The following is an 8,579-nucleotide window of genomic DNA, read 5'->3' on the forward strand; positions in this document are numbered from 1 at the left end:
AAGAAGATATGTGAATAAAGTAGTCGCGTACACATCTCAGCCAGCACCGACATCTTGGCACTATGATCTCCGATCGCGCTGTGTAACACCCACTGTTGACAAGGTAGGAATGGTTCCTCTAACTAGTGGAAATGGGCAATAAAGCACCGAAGATCGAAGGCAACTGAACCAAACCAGCTCAAGAATGAGAGCTCTTTCAGTGAAAAAGGCCCATCAGTAACCTTCAGACAGATCGGGAAACTACTGTTACAACCAGCTTTTTATGTTCCATTAGTTTCTTGGCTGTTTGGAAGCAAAAATAAGGATGTTTTGCAACAACACTTTGTCTTTAGCCTTTTTTGTTGCCTAAGCAAACCTGGAAGAACAAATATCTTTGTTTCATCTGGACAGACAAGATCTCCATCATTTGGCACTGAGGCATGCACTGAATGTGAAAGATTCTGTTTCTTCTGTATAAATGTGTATTAGATAGAGGATACAGCGTGGGGAAGATTAGACTAGTACCCAATTAGGAGCTTTTTGCTGACTTTGCTTTAAACAAACAAAACATACATTTAGCGGAGTAAAACATTCCCTCATGTACATAATGGAAGCAATCCTAGCAACAACGTTTTGAATATAGCACAGCTGCAGTCTTACAGCATCCCTCAGGGACAAGGGTTGGGAGGCATTCACAACAACAAAACACATTATTTAGGTTCATGTCTACGTCTTCAGGTTCAACATAGAGGAACATTTTCCCAGAATGTCTCAGCTGCTCAGCAACATAGACTGAGTCAGTGAAATACCATGAGTATTACAAATATCAGTCATCTATATAATTTAATAACAAGTGATAAGATTTTGAAACAAATCAAGTACATTTGCTTACTTTGTTTGAGTTTTTAACATTATCTGAACAATGGTGATAGCTCTGCCAGGAGAAAACTGATTTCGATGTTTAGGATCCCAAACAGTAGAGATCATCAAAGCACATCCATCTGAGATGAAAATATCTCATCTGACTAAAAATGTCTTCAATTTGTAAGCAGGGATACTGAAGGCATGCATACATGTGTTAAGCCTTATGCATGCGCAACGGATGCTCGTGCTACTGGATAAAATATTTGAACGATAAATGGATCAACAACAATCAACATCAGGTGCAGCTCCAGAAGACACAAAACATAAAGCTGTTGAGATTGTTTCCCTGTTCCTTTAAAAGCACACAGTCTTTACATGTGTGATCAAACTGTCCTTAATACTCATGATCAGCACAAGAAAAAAATCCAAGAAGGAGGAATCTAAAATATATTTAAAGTCTTTTTCAATCCTGCTAATGATGGGAAAAACATTTATTATGGCTGCTAATTATTAGCACTTTGGCTGTTTTGGTGGTATTTGGTTTAGGTTTAGTACCTGAATGTTTCTGGCACAAAATGAAACTGTTTTCCACAGGATGTTTCATGCAAACCTTGTGCCAATTTGTTACACATCTGAAACACATCTGGTGTGTATCAAATTTTTGTAACTCTCATTGAAAGTTACAAATAATTTATACTGCTCAAAACAAAGGGAACACTTAAGTGTTCACTTAAGTGCTTAAGTGTTCCCTTTATTTTTTTGAGCAGTGTACAATTAATTCAGATCATATTTGAGATTTAAGAGCTTGAGCTGGCATCAGAAATGCAGGGCAGCTTAGGGACCGTCTAAGGGGAATGCAGAAGCTTAGGAGAATAAAGGTTGAAAAGGCTTCTTCCATCTGCGTGTGTCTCCCCATTCTCGCCAGGGTAAATGTCATTGGCAACTCAAGGGGGCTGCTGAGGTGAGAAATAATCTAATCACCAGGCAGACAGAAAGAAAAGATGTGAAGCTTTAAGAAGACGGAAAGATAAAAAGAAAAACCAGACGAGGAGAAAGAGGCCAACGCAAGTCTTTGAACTTTCCTGACAAACAAACAGAAGGACAGAGGCACCAACAGAAAGCTCCAACAGCAAGCTGTAACACATGAAGCCTCCCACGCTGACATGTGTCAGCTGTGTCTGCACAGAGAACATAAGGTCACAGTTATAAAACTGTTGCTGATGTTGGCTAACAGATGGTCACCTAATCACATCTGTTTGCTGACTGGACATGCAAGTCAATAAAAGCATATCTGTCAAATGTGTATCCTTGAAGAAAAGGTCAATTTATTGCTTGCATACATTGTTTTACTTATAAATGATATGTCTTCAGGATGTCATGATAGCACAGGGGTTATGCACAACCCACATATGGAGGCCTTAGTCCTCAATGCGGCTGTCGCAGGTTCGATTCCCGGCCTTGCGACCTTTGCTGCATGTTTTCTGATTACCCCCATTCCCATCAATTCACTATCAAATAAAGGCCACTAGAGTCAATAAAGCCTTAAAAAATGATATGTCTTATGGAAATGCTTAAAAAACTAGGGGAACATGTTGGTGATATACTTTTTTTTTTTTTTTTTTGCTTAGTGCAACACCGCAGCAACAGATTCTTCAAAACCAGCACTAAACAACCATAAAGATGTGTTTGAGGCAGTGTGGGAGTGTGACAGAACCTGGAAGACAATCAGGTATCATATGAATAGCCTAGACCTGGAACCGAGCTGGGCTGGACAACAAACTAGGGCTGTGGGATGAGAGCTGAGGGGGATGAAACAAAAATTGAAACAGATGTTGTTAGAATACCAAAGGAGCCCTGATGTCTGAAGGGGCTGTGATTTTTCACACACACTAACCCAGCCAATCAAATCCTGAGGATGTCGCTCATGAATGGCAAAAAATGTGTAGAACAATCAACCTACAATAAAAATAAACAAGTCATGTAGCACGAATGCAGATGAGAGAAAAAGTTTCCTCTCAGGTTTTCCTTTTTTTTTACCCTCCTGCAGCATTTTCACTGGCTTCAGAAAGAGAAGCCTGAATGGTTATATTGTGCATTAGGGCAATAGTGATGCTGTTTTTCCTGAAGATGCACTAATTATTTGGCTAAATCCTGGAAACAAACAATTTTCACTTCGCCCTGGTTGGTCAGTGATGAAGAAGGTCACACAATTATAGATCTGAATTATTTTATGGCCACTGAGCTCTTCATTATCGCAGAAGCAAATTACCACACATATCTTTGGTCTCACACCACTTAAATGTGTTCCACCTTAACCTGGACGATTTCATGTGCTGCTTTTTCTTCATCTCCTAAGAACAAGTCATCAACAAAAGCTTGTAAGTTTTGAGCAGAGGTAAACCTGGAATTGTCTGTGCATTTAGCAACGAAGTCAGGAACGTTTTATATATTTCGAAAAGGGCTGGGTAATAAACCAATCTTTTTGCCCATGTCAGTATTCTTAAAGAAGTGAAAAGAATGGGCCTTTTGTCTTTTTTGGCCCCATATAGTTAGGTTATGCTAATGTCGCTTTAAGATGCTACGCTAAGTCTACAGTCTGTAGTCATGTGACTCCACCCCATCCCATTGGTAACAAATGGAGGCAGCTAAACACTTGTCAGCTGAGTGCTGTGTAACAGCAGCAACACCGCCCAGCTGAACACACAGCAGGACAAAAGCCAATGAGGAAATCTACAGCCTGTGAGCGTTTTCAGCATCTGGCTTAAATTCAGCATCTAGATAAAGAAAATGTATGTAAATAGGTTTTAATCTTACTTTTACCTGTTCATTTATATTTGTTTTGCAGTGAAAACATTAGCTGGGAACAGTCTGTTAAGTCCCTGGAACTCTAAGATGAAATATGTTGAGGACCTGTAACCTTTTTAAACCATCATGTACGTTGACTCTAGAAAGCAATCAATCAATTTTTCCAGAAAACTTTATAAAAATAGATGGTCAGAGTTTTATATAATAAAGACAATTCCAACAAAGACTATTGACATTATGTCACATCTTAATAATAGAATCAGAGCTCAGAAAAAGAACCACAACCGTGTCTTTTCTCAGCATTTAGACTGAAGCCCAGCTGGCAGTCCACTGAGTCAGTGAGAGTCTGCTCCTCATTTCAAGGCAGGTATGAGACTTCCATAAATCTGTCTCTTAAATACAGGAACAACTCACTTAGTAATGCTCTCTGACAGCAGGTTGGATTAAAAAGTATACACAAATCAAGAGAAATATTACATTTGTATAATAAAATGTCAGCAAATGCCCATTTACAGTTGTTGACTCAACACGGCAACAATATTTGACATGGGGCATTTATATTTTTGTTCAGTATACATCTAATACTTGGTGGTTGACAATGTTGCTTGTGTTACCAGATTTATTTATTCATTTTTAAATGAATCATTTAAGCAAATGTATTATTAGAATAATGTTAACTTTTTGCTAAATGGTCAGAAAAATGTTAAAGGAGTTGTTTCCTGAAATATCATATTATTTTGATACCCTATCACCATCCCCTACTTCATAACACTAGCACCATTAATAACCCTGATGAGTTCGTTACTTGGATATTTTTACGTTTCTGTCTGAATCATTTAAACTTTTGAGGCTGGTCTACCTAATAACAGAGTAGAGCTTTTCTTTCATTTACAGTAAGTCAACTTCTTGGAAACTGAACTCCCTCTGTGAGGGTTTGAAGAAGCCAGGATATTAACACTTTTAAGGAACTGGCAGCATGAGCTTTGTCATTATCCTTGTTTTATTTGTAGAACATGGAGTATAACTCAGCCATTACACAGACTGATTTTTAAGTGGGCATAATTACAAAGAGCATGTGAACTGAGCAAATGTTTTAACGAATTAGTTTCTTTAAAGGTTTTAAAAATCAACAACACTTTGGACCTAGGCTGGAGGGAGTTTAGTCTGAGGGAATTATGAAAATGAATTAAAAAAAACATTTTAAAAATGCTTTAAATAAACAGTTAGCTGATGAGTTAAATTCATCAGCTAATTTACCTCATTAGCCGAGTTAAATTAGCTAATGAGTTAATCTAACTCAGCTGATAAGGTTCCTGATAGGGTTTCCCAGTGTATTATAAGCCTGGCGGCCGTCATGCTTTACTAGCCCTACGTTTCTAGGGAAAAAAAAAACGTTTTTTTTTCGTTTTGTTTTTTTAAAGCCGGGCTGCAAGCGTCTCTTTTGCTCTAAGGATTTCATTAGCAGAGCAGATTTATTCCTAAAGGATAAGTTTATAATAGATAGGTTTATAGTTTATGCATTTAAACCCGTAAGCGCGCGGACCAATCACACAGCTAGCTGCTGGAGCCTTTGCGCTTTGCCTTGCGCACTGCCGCTGCTTTACTTCAGCGGGACCGCGCGCCTGCGACAGACTGGCAACCTGTCCAGGGTGACCCCGCCTCTCGCCCGGAACGTTAGCTGGAGATAGGCACCAGCACCCCTCCCGACCCCACTAAGGGACAAGGGTGTAAAGAAAATGGATGGATGGATGGATGGATGGATGGATGGATGGATGGATGGATGGATGGATGGATGGATGGATGGATGGATGGATGGATGGATGGATGGATGGATGGATGGATCGTGCGTGCCTCCTTTCACTCAAACTGGACACAGGCTGACCTGTATGGATATTTACATAAACCTACTGTGAGGAATTATGATCCTTTGGAGAACTCTAGGTAAGAGTTTAAAACCAGCCGCGTTAGCTTTGGTTGCGCAGCTTTATGTGAACAGCAGGAAAGTTGTAGCTAATTCAGAGGTGCCCGTTGTGGAGCGGTGAGAATGATTTATCTTTGTGAACGAACATTTATATGGGGCGTTTAAATCTCAACACGCTGCCCAGCGTGTGGCTCTATGTCTGTCTTCCCTGTAAAGGTTATGTCTGTGGTCCCGGTTGGCAGGAGAGTTTGTGGATAACCAGCAGCGCTAACCTCATCATGCAGGTTCAGCCCGGTGAGGAGCTTTCGCGCTCTCCTCGGAGTCACGCATCACGCTGATTTTATATTATTTTATTATTATTTTTAGTATTATTTTTCCGGTTACACGATGCATCAAACCATATCAAATGCGTTGTCTACTTAGAGTTAATGCGCGCGGCCGCCGCGGATATCTGAGAAACTCGTCCCATAAACTCAACCAACCAGAATAGTTTCTGTGAAGATTAAAAACTCAACAGACACGAAATGAAAGAGCTACTGAAGCCACATTAGCAGCATTGAATTAAATTTCCCGTTTGTTGCGCATCTCTGCATAGTGCAGCAGATTACCTCATCATGCAGGGCCGGTCCAAGGCTGCATGAGGCCTGGAGCAGAATTAGATTTAGGCAGTGGTGGATAAAGTACTCAAGAAATGTACTTAAGTAAAAGTACAAATACACAAACAAAAATGTACTCAAGTAAAAGTAAAACTACCACATTAACATTTGTACTTAAGTAAAAGTAAAAAAGTTCTGGCTTTTAAAAATACTTAAGCATTAAAAGTAAAAGTACTTGCTGAATGCATTACCTAATCGCTAATATCATTAAGTGACCGATCATATAATTTTAATACATTAGAAATGTGCCATTTTAATGAACAATGCCACAGATAAAGTATGTTTTTATTCTGTTTACTCTGTAACATAGTTTAGACTTAGATATGTGATTCTATGCATCATAATTTCAGGGATGGAAACATCTTGTCTCCTGTCCTAACATAGCATAAACTTCACTAACTTCACTTTTTTGCCACTAGTGGCATTTATTTTTAAAGAAATCCAACAGAGAGGGGATAGAAAGAAGGTGGGTTGGGGAGGACATGCAACCGAGAAGCCAGTAGCAGAGTTGTAGTCTAGACCACCAAACCCGAGACCAAGTCAACACTAGCACCCTGCGCTACGTGACACACAAAAAATTAAGTTTTACCTATCAAAATTGCTTCTCAAATTGATCTGAAAGATCCACATTCCCAAAAAACACCTAGATATTAAATATGAAATAAATTTAATCAGTAAAGATCCATCCAGAAGAATCGGATCGTTCCTGAATATCAATGCAGACTTTGGTACCAGTGTTGTCCCATACATTAAAACCTCAGTCAACACCTCCATACAATAATTCAGTGCATGAGTGACAACCTTTTTTTTATCGCAAATGCAACATATGTTTCAGTACAGCTAGCTTAGCTAGCATCGCGTCCACGGATCTTACCTTTCTTTAAGCTTTCCTTCCAAGTGACGCTAAAAGCAGGGGTGAAAGTAGTTTCAAATTCTTAGGGGTACTATGACATACCGCCAAACTTTTTTTTAATATTAGACAATTAATTTAATTTCACATAATTATCGCGGTAGAAGTCATTAGTTTGTTAATTAGTTAATGAAACATACTTACCGTGTTTGATGTTTGTAAATGGCGTATACTCACAAAGAACGAGGTAATTAGTCCAAGTTTGTCGTTTATTGAAAGTTATTGAAAAGTTATTGAAAGTTCAGAAACTACAGCGGCTGTGATGCACCAAGACAAAGGTAAAAAAAAAAAAAAAGGTAAAACAACCCGAACAGATGATCAACTCTAAACGATTTGCACCTTTTTACTCTCCGTCTCTCTCTGTCATTTAAGCACACCCGTTGCCATGGCAACCTCCTGCGCTCCACAAGCCGACCAGAGATTATGTTAAAAACATAACATTCAGTCCGTTACTATATTAAGTTTGCAGGCTTGATATTTATTTTGCGATCATAAATAAACTTCTCATGAACACAGAAGTGGTTGATTTGTTCATTTTAAACTCCTGCTGTTATTTATTTTGGTAATGGAACCGAAACGCACAGAATTGCGCAACACCTTGTTGAAACAACATTTACTGAGATTGTTCGTTGGGTCATTAATTTGAACATGTTTTGTTGATTTTTTTGTTGTAGTTCTTTCATAAAGTTACGAACGTTTTAAGCCAGTCAGAGGAGGACGTGCTGGTTTGAGCGTCCTGCCGGCGTTCAGTTTGTCACCTAATGCCGAGATCAACTCAAAACCTTCCGTGATCGACCAGTTGCTCTAATAAAGCACGAAGAGTTCAGAAACAATATGAAATGGGGAAAAAAGTTATTTATTAACTGATTAATTCGTGTTTTGGTTTGTTCTTGAAAAACTAATCAGTCACGGCTGATTAGTGGGTTCTCTCACGGCTGCACAGTGAACCTATTCATGTTTTACAGCAGACAGCTGCTCCTCTCTCTTGCAGGTACTGCGTACCCCCGCTAAATATTTTAGGGGTACGCAGTACCCTGCCGTACCCCCTTACTTTCACCCCTGGCTAAAAGTTGGACGAAGTCCCACTGTCTGTGAAAGCGAAGCGCTGCTGATTTTGCATGTCGCCATATCAATTTACAGCGCTATTGTAATATAATGCAGCGCTATTATATTACTGACGATCAGACAGACATATTCTCCCCAGAGGAAACTACTGCGCATGTCTGGAGCTCCGTGTGCGAGTTAAGGGGGAGGCATGGGTGACAACAGACACGTAAGTCAAGTTATTGCTTGGATTTTACGGCGCCACCTTAAGTCCCTGAACAAAACATTTTAACGGAAAAAAAGCTCAATGCGACTTGGATGTAACGTGTAACGCGACAGTTTTGTAGAAATGTAGTGAAGTCGAAAGTACAGATACTTACTGTAGAATGTAGTGGAGTAA

General features: G+C 39.4%; 1 protein-coding gene across 3 annotated transcripts in view; it reads right to left on the bottom strand.

Moving 5' to 3' along the window:
• The window catches only part of adam19a (ADAM metallopeptidase domain 19a), a 182,697-nt gene that overhangs the window by 131,906 nt on the left and 42,212 nt on the right, over positions 1-8,579 (bottom strand). The window lies entirely within an intron of this gene.

This window comes from Poecilia reticulata, chromosome 18, assembly GCF_904066995.2.
Source record: "Poecilia reticulata chromosome 18, P_reticulata-male-v2, whole genome shotgun sequence".
Taxonomy (NCBI): Eukaryota; Metazoa; Chordata; class Actinopteri; order Cyprinodontiformes; family Poeciliidae; genus Poecilia; species Poecilia reticulata.